This window comes from Pristis pectinata, chromosome 28 (genome assembly GCF_009764475.1).
Source record: "Pristis pectinata isolate sPriPec2 chromosome 28, sPriPec2.1.pri, whole genome shotgun sequence".
In the NCBI taxonomy this organism is placed as follows: domain Eukaryota; kingdom Metazoa; phylum Chordata; class Chondrichthyes; order Rhinopristiformes; family Pristidae; genus Pristis; species Pristis pectinata.
Window position 1 is genome coordinate 25,359,531 of NC_067432.1, and position 20,581 is coordinate 25,380,111.

Sequence of the window (20,581 nt, forward strand, 5' to 3'; positions counted from 1 at the left end):
TGATGTCTGCGATGGTTACCGAGGGTACAGGTGCTTTCGGAGGCTGTCAGGGTCCATGGTGTCATCTCATTGACCTTCTGTTAGATACATCCATAGAATGCATTGAGCTCACTAGGGAGGGATGCGTTGTTGCCAGCGATACTGCTTTGTAGCCCGTTATAGCAAGCAAGCCCTGCCACAACCCACTCCAGCTTGGTCTGATATTGTCCTTTCACATCCCTGGTGCTTTGTGAAGGCCGTACCTAGACTTCCTGTATAGGTCAGGGTCACCTGATTTGAATGCGTCAGACCCGGACTTCAGTAGGGAGTAGATTTCTCGGTTCATCCATGGTTTCCGGTTGGGGAACACTCAGATTCACTTCTTTGGCATGCAGTCCTCTACACACTTGCTGATGAAGTCTGTGGCGACAGTGACATCCTCATATAGATTGGCTGCTGAGTCCTTGAATTTGGACCTGTCTATCGACTCAAGGCAGTCATGTAGAAGCTTTCCCATGCAACCTCAGGAAATGCAACAGCTTCCCACCATCCATTAACTCTGTTTCTCACTCCACAGATGCTGCCTGACCTGCTGAGTGTCTCTAGCATTTTCTGTATTTGTCAGATTTCTGGCATCTGCAGTTTATTTTTTGATTCTCATTTGAACTCTCTTGCAATTCCTTGCATCAGTATCGCAAAGGCCCGTTACATCTATAACTCCTGTCTCCATGCAACGATGACCATAGCAACCAACATAGAACTGAAGTGTTTGTGTCGTCATGTTATTTTTGTCCCATTGAGATTGAATGGATTAATTCTTAACTCAATAAGGAGAAAGTCAGAAAGTGCAAGAACAAATAAGAATGCAACTGTGGATATTAATAAGATGAATGAACGTAGACCCATAAAACATCTCCAGGAAAGGAGGATGATGAAGTAGTGACTACAATAAGGCTGATGGAGAGCCACTAGCTAAAGAAGGGAGGAAGGTACATGCTTTGGAAGACAGGTGCAATTATAATGTTTAAAAGGCATATAGACAGGTGCATGGATAGAAAAGGTTTAGAAGGATATGGGCCAAATGCAGGCAAATGGGATTAGCTCAAGTAGACATCTTAGTCATCACGAATAAGTTGGGATGAAGGGACTGTTTCCATGCTGCATGACTCTATGACTCTATAAAACTAGAAGTTTTGGCAACAGTAGACTAATGGGTTTTAATGAATCACGTATGATGACTGTTTAGTTTGTCCACAGATGTACTCTGCTTTTAAGTGCATCAGTTTCGAATGCATTTACATAACAGCATGCGTACATTTCACTGGAAGTTATCTGCTGGAAGTAACCTGAAAAAAATTAAAATTGAACAACTTAGTACTTCACTAAAAGACCAACAAAGAAATAATGCAGAAACTGAATTCCATTGCAGTGAGTTTAACAGAGGCATTATTTACGAGGATTTTAACAAGACATAAGAGTAATTACTGACACAAAGATCATCGAAGACTGCATTTTGGCTGCTGTAGAGGTCCTGTATATTGAGTCCAATAACTGAAATCCAATTCTAAAGCAAGTAAAAAGGCTGTAATTGTCTGACACAGAAGGAAATGGAGAAAAAAAATTGTGCCTACAGATAACTGCAGGTATTTTGGCTGCACTGTGTTTGAACAAAGTGGTAAACAAAAGACAGATAACTGTGACAATTCACAGTTTAGTGTCTGGGCTCATTTCCCCAAAGAAGAATGATTTCAGGAAGAACTGTTGTGTTTAATACCATTGAAACGTCAAACAGAAAAGGAAAACATTTTGACTTCTCTGTTGTTTTTACTGAAAATATCTTGGTCTGGGCAAAACTAACATCTGTGTATACAGATAGTGCATCAATTACCTGAGGGAGAGAGAATGGACTGATTAGCCTGATGGGTAAATAAGGGGAATGTCCAAATTCACCGTGTTTCTTTGCATTATACATCTAGAAACAATTGTATGTAGGGTAAAGAAATAATGAAGCGCAAAGTGTGATGCAGTTGGTTGTATGGGTGGTCAGTATTGTTCCAGTATGGCTGAATCACTGTCCGAATGTCACTGGGAGAATGCAAGAGAGCATTGCGATCTGGAGATGCACAGAGTGCAAGAGAGTATTGCGATCTGGAGATGCACAGAAGGCAAGGGAGTATTGCGATCTCGAGATGCACAGTGAAGTGAGCCAGTCATTTCTGGCAGAAGCCTTGAAAGATTTTTGAGCTTCTTTCCTCAGATTCATAAATTCCTTGAAGGTAAAACCATGGAAAACCATGGTCTAATTAGGGACAGTGAGCATTGCTTTGTGTGGGGCAAGTCGTGTCTTACTAAGGTGATTGAGTTTTTCAAGGAGGTGATGAAGCTAGAGCTGTGGATGTTGTTTACATGCATGTTGGTGAGGCCTTTGACAAGGTCCCTCAATGGTAGGCTCATCCAGAAGATTAAGATACATGGGATCCAGGTGACTTGGCCATTTGGATTCGGAATTGACTTGCCCATAGAAGACAGAGGGTAGAGGTTGATGGGACTTATTCTGGCTTGAGGTCTGTAACTAGTGGTGCTTCACAGGGATCTGTACTGGGATCTCTACTCTTTGTGATATATGACCTGGACAAAAATGTAGATGGGTAGGTTAGTAAGTTTACAGACAATACAATGATTAGTGGCGTTGTGAATAGTGTAGAAGACAGCCAAAGGATGGAGAGGGATATAGATCAGTTACAGATATGGGTGGAGAGATGGTGGATGGAGTTTAATCCTGCCAAATGTGAGATGTTGCACTTCGGGAGACCAAATGTAAAGGGATAGCATACAGTTAATGGCAGGAATCTTAACAGTTTTGATGTACAGAGGGATCTTGGGGTCCAAGTCCATAGTTCCCTGAAAGTGGCTACGCAGGTTGATAGGGTGGTAAAGAAGGTTTATGGCATGCCTGTTTTGATTAGTCAAGGCAATAAATTCAAAAGTCAGGAAGTTATCCTGCAGCTTTATAAAACTCTAATTAGGCCGCATCTGGAGTATTGCATTCAGTTCTGGTCACCCCATTACAGGAAGGATGTGGAGAGTTTGGAGAGGGTGCAGAAGAGGTTTACCAGGATGCTGCCTGGATTAGAGGGCATGTGCTATAAAGAGACATTGGATAAACTTGGGTTGTCTTCTCTGGAGCGGCGGAGGCTGAGGCCTGATAGAAGTTTATAAGATTATGAGAGCCATAGGTAGGGTAGACAGCCCGTATCTTTTTTCCAAGGTCAAAATGTCTAATACAAAAGGGCACGCATTTAAGGTGAGAGGGCTAAGTTCAAAGGGGAAGTGCAGGGCAAGTTTTTTACACAGAGAGTGGTGGGTACCTGGAATGCACTGCCAGGGATAGTAGTGGAGGCAAATATATATAGGCATTTAAATAGGTATTTAAAAGGCTCTTAGATAGGCACATGAATAAGCAGAGAACAGAGGGATATGGACATTGTGTAAGCATAAGGGATTAGTTTAGTTAAGCGTTTAATTAGTTCAGCACAGCCACCGTGGGCCAAAGGGCCTGTTTCTGTGCTGTACTTTTATATGTTCTATGTTGTATGTTCTATGTTCTGCGTAAGAGAAGAAGGAGAAAGACTTGGAAAATCCAGAGTAGGTAATTAAACTGAGCTTTCTGACTGACACCACTCACCACTTGAAAACACTCTCCAGATGCGGGGAAAACAGAAACTCCCAGAAGCATGTTGTGTATTGTAACAGTTTATCAAAGATTACGACGTTTCTGTCACGCATTTCACTCACTTTCCAAAAGAGCAGCACCTCAACGATCATGAGCTTTCAAGACACTTCAAATACAATGCATTTAGTTGCAAGTATTGAAGGTGGAAATTGAGTCCAGATTCAGAGACACAAAGGAAGGTGCTTTTAATTGAAAAATCCATGTGCCATCTCTGTCAGCAGTTATCAAAACCATTTGTTGTGACTGTGTTAACATAGAGAGGGAGATGGTAAAACTTCAGGCAAATCTGCATACTTCCTTACGACATAGAAGGAGACCGCTTGACCCGTCCAGTCTATGCCAGTTCTCAGAAGAGTCTCATTGCCCTACCTAATTCCCTATAACTTATTCCCTCTCACCTGCCCATGGATTCCACTGAGATTTTCCTATCGCTTACCTACTCTAGGGTTAAGTTACACTGGCCAATTAACCTACCGTCCCAAATGTCTCTGGGATGTGGGAAGAAACCAGATCACTCGGAAACCCATGTAACTGGGAGAACGTGCAAACTCCACACAGACAGCACCAGAGATCAGGATCGAACCAAGGTCACTGGAGCTCCACCTGTTGCACCATTGTTCTGCCCTGTGAACCGCTGTTCTGCACATCGTGAAGTCTAAACTTAGGGCAGGCAGTTATCATGTCTGGAGCATGGCCTCTATAGTACACTACAGGTCTTCACAGGTTACGACAGAGTTCAGTGCCTGTGAACTCCTTGCAACGTGAACAGCTTGTGTTGGAAATGTGGCCGTGAAATGAGTTCCCACCTGGCAGAAGATACCTGCAGCCCTACAGCAGCCGGCAAATCCATCCCACTGGTCTCCCAAACACTTGTTTGTATGTACGGGCTGTACATAAGTCAGGAGTTCGTAAGCTGCAGAAAACAATAAACTATATTGGAAACATTGTGTATAAAAAATGCTGCTGTTACATATACCCACAAATCTATGTTTTTAACAAATAATATTGTGGAAAAAAATAGAGGAACAAGTTGACCATTGAACATTTGAATTGCCTTCTTCTTCTTTTCTTCTTAAGCAGTCCCCTGGGTTCGAGGATGCCTTGCTTCCACTCCGGGCCTGTGGGTTTGCAGGTGAATGATAAGGTCGATGTGGGATCTGTAGGGTCTTCCACAGATGGGGCAGGAGGCCTTATAATATGCAAATGTGCGAAATAAGAGCAATAGACCACACAGTCCCTCGAGCCACCTTCACTATTGAATAAGACCATGACTGATCTGAATGTATTTATATAAATTGTAAACAGTTGAGGCTTCAGCACCAGTCCCAGTGGGACACCACTTGTTATATCTGGCCAGCCAGAAAAAGTTCCATGTATGTGTACTCTCTGGTTCCTGTTAGCCAGCTAATTTTCTACTTGTGTCAGTACGTTACCTCTTACACCAAGAGGTTTTATTTTCTGAAATAACCTTTGATGCAGAATCTTATCAGATGTCATTGTATTGTATAAGCAGACTTTGTTTTAGTTACAGGAGCTGCTCTGGAAAATTGCAGCATTGCACCAAATTAATTCAGTGCCCCTCACACTGAAGTAGCCCCGCTTAAAAAAATAGTGAAGATCAGTGTCATAGCACTTCAAAATACTTCATTGACCATAAGGTGCTTTGTGCAGTAGTTGTAGAGGATGATGTGGTGAATGTGGTGATGTGATGCATTCCTCTGCCTCAGGCTGTTCTAGCTGAAGATCTTTTGAAATGTAGACACTGTTGTAGGAAATGTTTCAGCAAATTTGTGTACTGGAAGGTCCTGAACTCAAAGATGTCTTAATAATGTTGGTGTAAACCAGACTACCTGCTCTTTTTCAAACATGGATCAGTTACCTCCACCAGGATTTAAGATCTCATCTAAAGGACAGCACATCTGAGAGCCTGAAGTGTCAGTTCATGTTTGTGTTTGGATGTCAGTCTTAGGAGCTTAAACCCACAACCTTCTAACATAAAAACGGGGGCACTACCTCGCATTGAGCCATGGTCACACTTAATGTTAACTCGTTCCTTTGCTCGGTTGTATTATATATTTTCTGATTCTGAATACAAATTGTCCAACTGATCACATGCTGCTGTGATAACCAAGAAATACTATTGCTGACCCAATACACAGCCAACTAGTCTTTGCCATTACTTCTAATACTAGCCTTTACTCCCAGAGGTAACCTTACATTTGTTAATAAAGCTCTCTGAGGTACCAAATCATTTGTGACTGAAGATGCTTAGGAATATAATCAGAAGACGCACCACCCACACTGTCACTTATTTCTTCATCACTAGTGAGACAGACTGTAGATCATCTCCCAGAATTGTAGAATTGGCAGTGGCATTGTCATCCATTCCTATAAAATCCACAATGTATTGAAGCAAATGACTTGAAGCAGGATAAATGTCTAATTTGTCTAGCACTTGAGGGAATTCATGTACCAGACAACAATACTCAAAAGCAAAATATTTCTTATCCACAGAAAAAGTGGTCAATTTTAACAACCCCATGTGAATGGATCGGCTAATCACTTGAAATGCAATTTTATTTTTCATAATAAGCAAACAAATTTGTGTTCATGCAACATGTTCCTGCCCTCGAGATGTTCCAAAGCACTTCACAGAGAATAAAGTACTTCTTGAGGTATAGTTAGGGTGATATAGGAAATGCAGCAGTCAATGGGCACACACTTGTCCCAACACCACCCGCTGCCCACCACCACCACCCCCAACTCAAGACTGTTCCACTCTTTCTATCAACTTTCCTCCTTCTGAGTAAATAAGGTAGGGCTCCTCCCAAAAACTGGAGATGCTCTCGCTCCTCACACTGACTAGAAATGGTTCCATTACTGGCAGCAACCAATGATGGGTTCACTCAGCCTAATGACTACAGGTGGTCACACACTTCCAACTGAAGGGAGATAGCCTCACCCCTCCCACTGACGAGCGTTGATCCCTTCCCCTCCCACTATATGAGATTGTTCTCATTCCCCTATGCAACAGAAGCACTCTGAATCATATTTACTAGAAGTGGCCACATACACTGGAGGTGTATTCTCCCAGTTATTGGAGGATGCCACCTCATTGAAATAAGGATTAAAGGCTGATTCAGTTTATTTAGAAATGTAGCAAATGAATTTTTCTTGGGAAGTTTAAGGACAGCACAGTGGCACAGCTAGTCAAGCTGCTGCCTCATAGCTCCAGAGACTTGGGTTCAGTCCTGACCTCGGGTGCTGTCTGTGTGGAGTTTGCACGTTTCCCCTGTGACTGCGTGCATTTCCTCCAGGTGCTCCGGTTTCCACCCACATCCCAAAGACGTGCGGGTTGGCAGGTTAATTGGCTGCTGTAGGTTGCCCTTAGTGTGTGGGTGAGTGGTAGAATCTGGTGGGAGTTGATGGGAATGTGGAGAGAACATACAGACTGTTGATGGTTGGATTAGACTCAGTGGGCTGATGGACCTGTTTCCGTGTTGTATCTCTCTAAATTTACTCTGATATGGTGCAGTTTAGTTACACAGTTGCTGACTGTGATCATTGGATACCAGAAGATATATAGCCCACAGGACAGTGTCTACAAGCTACATGACACCTCAGGACACCACATGACACCAGGAACTGTGGAGAAAATTCAGACACAAAGCAAGAGCAACAAAAAGATTTAGGAAAAGGGATTACATAAAGAGTATTGAAAACACAATTTTGAAGGTATTGAAAGTATGGAATTATTTATCAGTAAGCATATAAAAATGTATTAATGTATTCTAAAGGCAAATACATAACATGGAAAGATCAAAATTTTGATAAGACCATTAAGGTCTATACTCTGTGGTAATGTCAGCAAAATGTCAGGAGTATTGAAGAGTTACTTCTCCTGGTTGCTTAACCAGGGAGATTAGAAGAATGGATACATCAGGACAAAAAAGGTGTAGAGACAGTTCCTATAGAAAGGCAGGGGCAGGAGGGTGGTGGGGATAATTGATAAAGTAATCAAAAATATTGTGGTTAAATCCACTGCTCTTGATTTACCGGATTTTCCTATAGAAGATAGGAAAGCGATTCCATGGGCAAAAGTTCTTGCATATAAAAATTCATTAGTAAAGGGAAACATGCCAGTCAACTGGCAAGTAGCTAACTGCAGCTAAAGAGCAGGAGTGAGCCAAGTCTAGAGAAGCAGAGACCAATTAGCATTGTTAGTGACGGGGAAGATAATAAAATCTGCTACTGGGAATCATCTAGCAATATAAAAAAATAAGAAAGAGTCAACAAATATTTCAAAAGTACTCAAAGTTTGTGACAATTGGCGGAAGAGAGGATGTGAAGAGAAGGTGAACAAAAAATGCAGAGGAGGACTGCAACAAATGAGCATTATATAAACAAATTCACACGATGGGCATGTAGTTGGCACATTAACTTCAATGAATCCAATTACACCTCCAGTGCTCCTGCTCTTTATTTAGTTTGCATCATCACTATCCCCTTTTGCCTTAACAACACCATCCCATGGGCATACTATGTTGGCGCCGGAAGCATGACAACACTTGCGGGCTGCCCCCAGAACACTGTACCCAAAAGATGCATTTCACTGTGTGTTTCGATGTACATGTGACTAATAAAGAAATCTTATCATTTCTTCTTTGCCTTCCACCATTTCAAACACCTTCATTTTGTTCTTTCCTCTGTTCCTATCTTTCCCTGTCTCTGAATGCTTTAAACCCCGTTCAATTTGTAGCATTCCCATTTTTGATAAAAGGACTGTTTCTCTCTCCATAGAGGACACCTGACCTGATGCGTATTTACAACACCCATTGTTTTTGTTTCAATAATGATTCTCTCTAGGGCTCCTGAAGTCAAGAAATGTGTAACGTAAAAGTTAGCCATTTTTGTTTCATTAGAGTGAGGTGGTACGTTTTGAAAGGAAGAATAAAAAGACGGCCTATTTCTTGTGCAAATGCATCTCTATGGACTATAGAAGTAAAGCAAGCTGGGGAACAAATAAGTACATCCCTAAAAGTAGTGATGTTTGCTCTTATGACTACAACAAAGCACCTTGATTCAGCATTGGAGGAATAGCACTGAAAAGTAGAGAGGTTTTGTTAATTTTCTATACTGATAAGGCCACATTTGGAGTGTGCACAGCTGTGGCCTTGTTACAGAAAGGACATATTGCATCAGAGAATGTGCAGAAGCGATAGATTTTCTGAGATGATGTCCGAAGGAAGAGTTTCTACCTACTGGAAGAGATTGAACAGACCTAACTCCTTGACAAAATCCTATAGAATTATGGAAGTATTTGATAGATAGGGTAGCGGTTAGTGTAACACTATTACAGCACCAGCAACCTGGGTTCGATTCCCGCTGCTGTCTGTAATGAGTTAGTATGTTCTGCCCGTGACAGTGTGGATTTCCTCCGGGTGCTCCGATTTCCTCCCACCTTCCAAAGGCATACAGGTTAGGAGGTGTGGGCATGCTGTGTTGGCGCCAGAAGAGTGGCAACACTTGCAGGCTGCCCCCAGCACATTTTCAGTAACTCAAAAAGACACATTTCACTGTGCATTTCGATGTACACGTGACTAATAAATAAATATCTTATATTATAGGTAAGGCCTGAATTGGGACTCTCAGGTAGGACATTATTGCGAATGAATCCCAAACACAGGGTGGTCAGAACATGGTACAAGATGCGGTCAGCTGAGTAGGACAGAAGCATTCAAGGGGAACAAACACACACAGGAGAGAAGGTATGTTACTGAGGTTAATGGCATGTGGAGCTAAGTTCCTGTGGGCAGGAGTCATGGAACCAGTGCCCTGGGAGACCTACTTCAGTACTGCCACTGAAGCTTTGTAATGTGGAGTATTTAAAACGGGAATCAGGATTAAAGAATGAATTACCACCCAATTCCTAAAGCAGCCTGCAGCTGAAGCTGTTTCAGATCGACCTGATTGTGATGATTTGATCAGGTATCAGAGAAAAGTAGCAGTTAAGTGCCTCACGTGAGATGTACCTGAGTGCCTGAGAGTTTCTGCTTTCAGCTGGCCTGCACAATGTGGGTGGAAGGATGTGAGGCTGGGGTGGAAGATGGTGTCCAGTTGTTTCACAAGGGTTCCTTAAAGCTTGAAGGTCCTTTAGGTAGGAGCCCTGATGCAGGATCTTCACCCGAAATTCATCTTCCCTCACCGATGCTGCCTGACCAGCTGAGTTCCTCCATCAGGTTGTTTCTTGCTCCAGATTCCAGCATCTGCAGTCCCTTGTGTCTCCTTAAAGCTTCTGCCTGACTTGTATCCCTGAACCAACAAAAAAGTCCACAGTGATTAAGCTCTAACACCAAATGAACCAGCAAACAATTTTCACTCTCCCCACCTTCAGATCTAACAGCCTCTGAAGCTTGGTATTATGACCAGAAGCTCTGGGTTATAATAGTAGCAGCTTCTACCTAACTTATGAGAAATGGACACAGGACGTTTTACTGACCTAGGAACACACATAAAGCCAAATTGCTTTTGTTTCCCCTCATATAACATGTCCGATATTAGGTTTGGCTGAATTCCGTCCAGTTATTGGACAGCAGCACAGTGGCAAGGCTGGTCGATCTGCTGCCGCACAGCTCCAGAGACGTGGGTTCAAATCCAACCTCCAACGCTGTCTGCGTGATGCTTGCACATTCTCCCTGTGACTGCATGGGGGGCTCTGGTTTCCTCCAATATCCCAAGGACCATTCTGGTTGGTAGGTGAATTGGCACTGTAAATTGCCCCTAGTGTTGGGGAGTGGTTGAATCTGGGGGGAGTTGACGTGAATGAAGGGAGAGTCGAAAAAAATCAGTGGGGAAATGAGATTTATCTCTGAGCCAGTGTGAGGTCAATGGACCAAATTGCATCCTTCGATGTTGTGTGGAGACATATGAACAGCTGCTGGGGGTATAATGAATAGCGAATGATATATCATCTGTTTTGAATCATATTCAGTTCTCTTCCTCTCTGCCCCTTGCCTACAGCCCTGGGGGAACACGGCACTGGAAACTGTGCTGAGGTGCAGAAGAAATTAGGCTGTACAAAGGGAATAGACTTCTGCTAATGACTTGTTGACAATGTGAAATAAAACCAAGAAATATCAAGTAATTAAAGCTGGAACTGTATTACAGAAGAAGGTATGAATTATTCACTGGAAAATTTCAACGATAAAAGAAACAACATATCACTCTGAAGGATTATTTGAAGTACATTCAATTCTCTTCTGTTCAAACACCTGATGCTCGTATTTCACTGCTGTTTAAATTTTGTTTTTTATATATTCAATTATTTTCTCTGTTTATTTTAACACCTTACGCACTGGTTAATTTTCTTCCTCCCCACATCCTCCGTGTCCACACTGAGACCTCCACCGTCTGCAATGGTCATCGAGTGGAGAATGATCTTCCATGAGTTCGTATTGTAGCTCTCTCCCACCTGAATAGAGAGTGCAGTGTCCATACTGTATCTGTGTGCACTGGCTCAAGTCTGTTAACCCTCCGTGCAGATTTTAGTTGATCTAAAAACAGAGAGGAGTGAGAACTGGATGATAATTTTGGGAACTCCGTAGCCGTCTTAAGGAATAAATCATCCACATATAAATGCTACATTGACTTTAAAGAAATCACAAAGGATTGGCAATGAAAACATGTTTGTTCTTGGATTGTGTTTTAAGGAAGGAAAGGACTGGATTTCTAGGTCCCAGATGAGCCAAATGAGCTTCACAGCCTACGTCTTTCTTGAATTTTATACTCAACAGCCTGACCGATGAAGGCAAGTATACCACACGCCTGTCTACTTGTGTTGCCACTTTCAGGGAGCTATGAACTTGCACCAAAGATCTCTCTGTATATCAGTGTTCCTAAGGACCCTGCCATATTATTTACATTTGACCTCCCAAAGTGCGACACCTCAAACTTGTCTGAATTTATCTCCATTTCCCAACTGATCTCTATTCTGCTGTTGCGTTTGATCGCCTTCCTTACCGTCCACAACTCCACCGATCTTCATGTCATGAAGATTATGTACAAAGATTATAAGAACAGAAGCTAAAGGATATGACTGGGTGAAAGTTGCTTCAGAGCATCCATTGGTGAATCATCAGAATTTCCTTGTAGTTTTTTTCAAACCCAGCAATATTGGATAGATCAAGTGTCTATTTTTGTGGTAGCCTGTATAAATTAAGCCTTTTAGAAATGCCTGACCATTGAGATTCCTGATAAAACAGCCAAGCACACACCCAAGAAGAGCACAAGACCCACGTCCCACCAAGTATGGTTAGCACCAGTGACTAAGGGGCAGATGTAACTTCAAGCTTGAATCTTAAAGACATTAGACCTTGGGCTGTATGAGGCTTGGACCCATTGCAGCCTATCAGCTGAACCTTGGTCTTTGTGGACCTTTACAATCGGCAGTAAGGTGAAGATTGGAGAGCGGAGAATGTGATAGTGCTGAGAAGTGTGCAGAGGTGGGGAGAGGGGACTGGGATACAGTGCTGAGAAGTGTGCAGAGATGGGGAAAGGGGACTGGGATACAGTGCTGAGAAGTGTGCAGAGATGGGGAGTGGGGACTGGGATACAGTGGTGAGAAGTGTGCAGAGATGGGGAGAGGGGACTGGGATACAATGGTGAGAAGTGTGAAGAGATGGGAAGAGGGGACTGGGATACAATGGTGAGAAGGGCTTCTGGGAAACCAATAGCCCAGGGTACTTTCTTCCAAACTAGTTGGTTTGCACATTCAGACCAAGTTAAACAGAAGAATCAGTTTCCAATAATATGAATTGTTTAGTTCCATTATAAACTTGGATTAATTAAACCTCAGAGCAACCAAAGACTATAAAGAATGTTATTGGGATGGTTAATTATAAATATAGAACAAGAGGCTATCGGTTATTGTAAAAGCAATAAAACATGATGTGTAGAATCAAGCTGTGTCTGCTACCAGGGGTGAAGGTACAGAATTACAGCAGGACACAAGGTGTTTATTTTATGGTTGTCAGCTGCATTGAGATGGATTAGTTGTATGTGTGGCAGCTGCAGTGTGAAGGACTAATACTTTATTGCTGACATGGAGCAAGACTAGAGGTCAAAGGAGATAGAAATCAATTATTGCAGTAACAGCATCGGGGTTGGTACCAGGAATTAATGATCTCACTTATAGAGCTGAATTCCAAAGGTGAAGTGAGGTGATGAGAAACAATAATCAGGGGCAAACCTACAAGTCACTTGGACAGGTGTGGATTGATGAGAAAAAAACTAGCATGAAAAATCTTGTCTAACTAACTTAGTGGAGAGTTTTGATGAAGTAACAGAAAGGGTCAATGAGGGAATGTGGTTGAGGTGGTATATATGAACTTCCAAAAGGCATTTCATAAGGTTCCATATAATAGTCTTGATTGGATTGAAGGCCTTGAAATAAGAGGGACAGTAGCCCCATGGATGGTAAGTTGTCTAAGTAACAGAAAGCAGAGGATGGTAGTGAAAGGCTATATTAGTTCTAGAAGGAACATATACAGTGGAGTTCTACACTGGTCAGTATTCAGACTACTGCTTTTCTTCATGACTTGAATTTGGATAAACAGGGCACAATTTCCAAATTTACAGATGACACAAAACTAGGAGAAAAGGTGAGCTATGAGGAGAATAGTAATAGACTTCAACGAGACAGGTTGGTGGAACAAGCAGACAGGTGGAAGAAGAAATTTAATGCCGAGAAATGTGAAGTGTTGCAGTTTGGGAGGAAAAATGAGAAATGTAAACTGGAGGGCACTGTTCTAGAGGGGTACAGGACGGAGAGACCCAGGGTATGTGCAAACTTTGTTGAAAGTTGAAGGTAGGTTGAGAGAGTGATTAAAAAAGCTGACAGATGACTGGGCATTAATGGCTAACATGAGAGGGCATAATTTTAAGGTGATTGGAGGAAGGTATAAGAGGGATGTCAGGGGTAAGTTTCTTTACACAGAGAGTGGTGGGTGCATGGAACACACTGCCTGCAGAGGTTGTGGGGGCAGATACATTAGGGACATTTAAGAGACTCTTAGATAGACATATGAATAATAGAAAAATAGGGGGCTATGTGGGAGGGAAGGGTTAGATAGATCTTAGAGCAGGATAAAATGTCGGCACAACATTGTGGGCTGAAGGGCCTGTACTGTGCTGTAGTGTTCTATGTTCTATTATAAAAAAGGCAAAGACTACAAGGGCAAGGAAGTCATTACGAACCTTTATAAAACACTCCTCCTGTGGCCAGTTCTGTGTGCCACACTCTAGGAAAGGCTTCATAGAGAGTGCAGAAGAGATCGACAACAATGATTTCAGGGATGAGAGACTTATGTGGAAAGAATGGAGAAGCTGCATTGGAACAGTGAGGAGACCTGAGAGAGGTATTTAATTCATGGAGAGTACAGACAAAGTTGATATAGAGAGAGAAAGAGAGAGAGAACGTTGCTATTAATGGAGGAGTCAAGAACTAGTGGGACATAGAATAAAATAGCAAATAAAACTGCAGATGCTGGGATCTGAAACAGGAACAGAAATGCTGGAAGAATTCAGCCAGTCAGGCAGCATCTGTGGAAGGAGAAAGCAGTTAACGTTTTGGATCCAGTGGAAGTGCAACCCCTTGTCCCTTCACCTCTTCCCATTCCGCCATCTGGGGCCCAAACCATCATTCCAGGTGAAGCAGTGATTCACGTGCACTTCTTCCAATCCAGTGAACTGCATTCAGTGCTCACAACGTGGCCTCCCCCCACGTGAGGAAATCAAGCACAGATTGGGTGACCGCTTGTGTTCAGTCCTCAGCAGTGATTCTGAGCTTCCCGCTGCCACTTGAATTCTCCATCCCACTCCCTCTCTGACCTCTCTAATCAGTGGCCTCCTGCACTGGTACAACAAGGCCTAATATAAGTTCGAGGAACAATGTCTCAATGTTCATCTGGGTACGTTGCCTTCTTTAGAACCCAATACTGAATTCTCTAACTTCAGGTAACTTGCTGTTTCTCTCTGTATCAGGACCGGCCACTTGTGCGTCCCATTCATTTCCCCCTTTTATTGTTCCTTCATTTGTATCTTCTGGAGTGCCCAGATTTCACAATATTAGCAACACATTACACAGACAAGGGAGCTTAACAGTCCAGTCAATGCCTGTCCATCATTTCACCCAGTTACTGACACTCCCTTTGTCCCACTCACTGCCCTCCTGCACCTTCTCTGCTACTCAGACTAACCTGCTTTCTCTCTTGCTCAGTTCTGATGAAGGGGCCACGAGCTGAAACATTAACTGGTTTCTCTTCCCACCGACGCTGAGTTCTTCCAGTATATCTGTTTTTGGCACAGAATGGTGATCGGCAAAAGAACCAAAACTAATATGAGGAAAACTCTCGTGTGCCGTATCATGAAGATGAGAGAGACTGCAGATGCTGGATTCTGGAACAAAAACAGAACGTTGGAAGAACTCAGCGGGTCAAGCATCATCTATGGAGGCAAAAGGTGTAAGTTGATGTTTCAGGTCAAGACCGTGCGTCAGGACTGAGAGGGAAGAGCAAAGATCGTCAGTGTGTAGCAGTACAGAGAAGGGGTGGGACAGAGCTGGCTGGTGGTAGGTGGAAGCAGATAGAGAGGGGATGGTGGGTAGATGGAACCAGGTGAGGAGGGAGAGGGGATGGGAGAGGTGAACAAAGGGGCAAGAAACCTATGTGAACGTGCGTGTGTGTGGGGAAAAGCACCAGGAGTGGGGGGTTTCCTGAAATAGGAAAATTCAATGTTCATACCCTTGGGTTGTGGGCTGCCCAAGTGGCAGATGTGATGCTGCTCTTCCAATACGTGTTTGGCCTCTCTGTAGCAATGGAGAAGGCTGAGGACTGACAGGGCAGTGTGGGAGTGGAAAGGAGAGTTAAGGTGACATGCAACTGGAAGCTTGAGATGGCCGTTGTGGCCAGAGCACAGTTGCTCCACAAAACGGTCACCTAGACTACGCTCGGTTTCATCAATGTAAAGGAGGCAACATTAGGAGCACTGAATGTAGGTTGGAAGAGATGAGGTTGAATCTCTGTCTCATCTGGAAGAGCTGTATAGGTCGCTGGATGGTGGTGAGGGGAGGACATGAAACGAAAGGGGTTGCAGCTCCGACTGTTGCCAGGGGAGGTGGAGGAGTGGGTGGGGACGGTTGAACGGACCAGGGAATAACAAAGGGAGTGGTTCCTGCAGAGAGCAGAAGGGTGGGAGAGAGGGAGAAGACGTGACTGGTGGAGGGATTATCCCTTCCATTCTGGTCTACTGCATTCAGTGCCCACGATGTGGCTTCCTTTCCGCTGGTTTGTTTCCCTACATTTTGCCCATATCTCTCCAAATCTTCTCATCCATGAACCTGTCCAAATGTCTTTTATACACTGTAATTGTATCCACCTCTAATACTTCCTCTGGCAGCCCGTTCCACATACCCACCACCCTTAGGTGAAGAACTTGCCCTTCAGATCCCCTTTAAATCTTTCCCTTCTCATCTTGAACCTAGTTTTAGACTCCCCTACCCTGAGAAGAAGACAGTGCCCATCCATCTTATCTATGCCCCTCATGATCTTATAAACCTCTGTAAGGTTTTATAAATCTCTGTTACCTCAGTGTCCTTCACTCCAGACAAAACAAACCCAGCCTATCCAGTCTCTCCTTATAACTCAAGCGCTCCAGTCCAGGCAAGGTACTAGTGAATCTTTACTGCACTCTAGTTTAATATCACATCTTTCCTATTGCATGGTGACCAGAACTGCACACAATATTCCAAGTGTGGTCTCACCAACATCTTGTAAAGCTGTAACATGATGTCCCAACTCTTGGACCAAATGCCGTTGTTACCTTTAGAGTGACTACTTCAATGTTCTCCTGATTAGCCTTGCAACCTCTCTAAGTGACCAGCTCATTCACATACCAGGTGCTTGTACCTACTTTGCACCAAATTGTGTTCAGCTACGAACCCTGTATTCATTGCCTTACGTTGGCTCCTGGTCTGACATTGCCACAAGCTTAACCTTCTCATCTTTCTTTGCAAATCCTCCCATGGCCTCACCATTCTCTGGCAATGTTGTCACACCCGCGCCCCGCCCCCCCCCCCCCCCCCCCCCCCACCCCCCCCCCCCCCCCCCCACCCCACCACCGTCCAACCCTTTTGGATCTCCATGCTCCTCCAAATCTGAGCCCTTGAGCAACAACACTTGGGGGCTGTGCTATCACCTGGCTGGTCCTGAGCTCTGGAATTCCCTCCATTACCTTCTCTGACTCTCTTCCTCTCGTTCCTCCTTTAAAATGGCTCATAGCCCAAGCTTTTGTCACCTGTACTAAGACCACCCTAATGATGTCAAATTTCAAAACATCACAGATTACAGGTGGACATTGCGATATACATCAGCCATGAAACATCTTCACCCAGTTTAGTGTAAAGCACTTCAGGGTATTTTTCTGTGTTAAAAGTTAGTATTAGTGGAATTTTTTGTTGTTGTTGGGCTATCGTCAAGTCGTAGACAGATATAGCACGGAATAGGTCCTTAGACCCACTGAGTCTGCACTGACCATCAACCACCTATTTGCACTTATCCTATATTCATCCCATTTTTTATCCTCCCCACATTCCCATCAACTCCCCCCAGATCCTACCCCTCACCTACACACTAGGGAAAATTTACAGTGACCAATTAACCAACCAACCCATACATCTTTGGGATGTGGGAGGAAACCCCTGAGGTTGCAGGGAGAACGTGCAAACTCCACGCAGATAGCACTCGAGGTCAGGATCGAACCCAGGTCTCTGTCACTTAAAGGCAGCGGCTCTACTGGTTGCGCCACTGTGCCACCAGCTGGGCCCTTGTTTTCACTGTTGCAGCAGACTACAATACGGTATGTAACTAAGGAGTTTATAACTGGGGGGTTAATGCAACAATCAATAAATTTCATCGTGCAACAATAACAGAGAATGCAGTCAACTGAATTCCATCACAAAGAACAGCTGAGAATGCAGTTGCCTATTACAAAAGTTGCAACTGTAAAGAGTTTGGAAAAACAGATGTAGTTTGAATCAATAACTTACCACCACAGAGTTATACTTTTCCACAATAAAATATATCATCTGGGAAATGAGGGCATGTAATAACTCATTGATAATGGGCTGCCACAGTAATGCATGTGAACTAAAAGCAATCAATATTCTGGGTAATGCATATTTACTTTAGTAAACTTTGTCTTGAAATGCTACCTTTATTAAGCATTGCTGTTTGTTTTGACAGTGTGGAGGATAATTCTGTAATACAAATGACTCAATCTTACAGTACTGTGAGGGAGCAGATATCCCACAGCATATATATTTTATGGGATTCAATGTTTCAGTCTAAAACAAAAATCACTTAGCTCAGCTCTGCCTTTAGCACTTAAATTAATTTGCTACCATTTCTTAAAATGCCAAATACATGTTAGCTAATTCCATCAGGAAGGAATATGAGCATTAGTATGTGGGAAACAACAGTGAGTTCTGTTAGAAAGCATATGGGTGTAAACGTGAAACAAATCCAGGATCATGCATGGCCATGGCAGCCCTTTGGAATAGAATCATAGAAATTTACAACACAGGAGGAGGCCATTCAGCCCATATGTCCATTCTGGTCAAAAAGTGGACTTCAAGATAATCCCAATTGCCAGTTTTTGGCCCATTACCTTGTAAATTATGGATGTTCAAGTTGTTATTCAGATAACAATGAAACATGATGAGGTCTCCACCACCCTGTCTGGCAGTGACTTGCAAATGCCTACCACTGCTTAAGTTAAAGACAGTTTCCTCAATTTCCTTTAACCCTTCCACAAATTAATTTAAATCCTCTCTGGTTACTGGTATCTCTGTTAAGCATACAGATCTTTCCTGTCCACCTAGACTGCATCTCTTATCATTTTATACAACTCAATTAATTGTCTTCTTGGTCTCACTGGGTTCAAAAACAGTCTCTGCTCACATTTATGCTTCTCCACTTCCAGCTGATCAACCAACCAACCCGCATGTCTTTGGGATGTGGGAGGAAACAAGATTACCTGAAGGAAACATACCCAGCACCTCCCCCCAACCATCCCTAACATCCCCCCACCCGCCCCCCCACACACACGCACACACCAACACACACACACAGAGTGTCAGGGAGAACATATAAATTTCATACAGACAACAACAGAGATCAGAATTGAGTTATGGAGATCAATTCACAGTGATTTAGGTGATTCATAGAGGTCAGGAATTGAAGGTTCCTGATTTTTTTTTAATGGGAACCTGTTTAAATTGGTAAATTGGTTTATTATTGTCATATGTACCAAGGTACAGAGAAAAACTTTGTCTTGCATGCCTTCCATAAAGATCATTTGATTACAACAGTGCATTGAAGTAGCACGAGGGAAAACAATAACAGAATGCAGAATAAAGTGTTACAGTTACAGAGAAAGTGCAGTGCAGGCAGACATTAAGGTACAAAGCCATAACAAGGTAGATTGTGAGGTCAAGGGGACTATCGTACTAGGGGACTGTTCAATAGTCTTATAATGGTCTGAACCCTCACTGTATCTCCTCCTTGAGTGACTGGTGGATATATAGTGAGAGTTCAGACCAAGCAGTGACTACCAATATCTAGCAATATCCACATACATGTCTCTGCATCCTCCCTAGTGTTGTCACATCTTTCCCTTGGAGTGGTGACCAGAATTGTTCACAGTGGTCCAATTGTGTCTTATCTATTGCTTTACACTATTTTAACAAAACCTACCTGCTCTTGTTTTCTATGTACCAGCCAATAAAAGCAAGAGTCCCGTGTGCTATTACTATTACTTATCCTGCTTGCCTTCTCAACTATTTACCAGTCCTGCCATCTTCAGGCATCTGTGGACGTGTATTACAAGATCCTTCTGTACCTGTACTCTTCTTATTACACTGCCATTTACCTTGTATTCCCATGGCTTGTCTGCCATCCCTAAATGCACTACCTTATGTACCTCTGTGTTGAATTACAGTTGCCACTTCTGTACCTTCCTAATAAGTCCATTGAAATCTTCCAGCTCCATAGAATTTTCTTCCTCGCTTCCAACCTTACTGGCAATTTTGGTAACATCAGCAGAGTTCTTAATTTGGATTTAATTATTAGTCCAAATCATTTACATATTTTACAGAAAGGAAAGGACATACTAATGAGGCCTGTAGAACTCCAATGTACACAAACCTCCAAAACTTCCATCGACCATTAACTTTTGCCATCTCCCACTTGAAATTTTTAATCCAACTTTCCACTTTTCGCTGGATCCCGGGTCCTTACTTCTTTTATCAACCAGCAATGTGTCTCTTTTGTAAATGTCATTATGAAGTCCAAGCGTATTACATCAAATACCCTCCCATCTCAAAACATTAAATTAATTTAGTTAAGGCAGAACCTTCCCTTGATAAGTCCATGCCAAAGGTCCTTGATTAACCCATGCCTCTTTCAGCGCTGAATTTCCTGTCCCTCATCCGTTTCCAATAATTTGTCATCACCAATGTTAGACTAACTGCCCTGAGCAAATTGATTTATCCATTTCTCATTTGTAAACAGTGGGAGCTCATCACCATAACTCCAGTCCTCCCACATTATCACTGCAGCCAAAGGCCACTGGAAAACCCTGCTCTAATTCCTCTCTTCTGTCTTTGCAGGGTCTAGAATACAGTTTAGCTGGGCTTGTTGACTTATCCACTTTTAAAGATACCACAGTTTTCTATATGTCTGCTCTTTTAATGCTTATCATTTCCAGTACTTCATTTTCTTTCTAAATTTCAACACCAACACCAACTCACTCTAC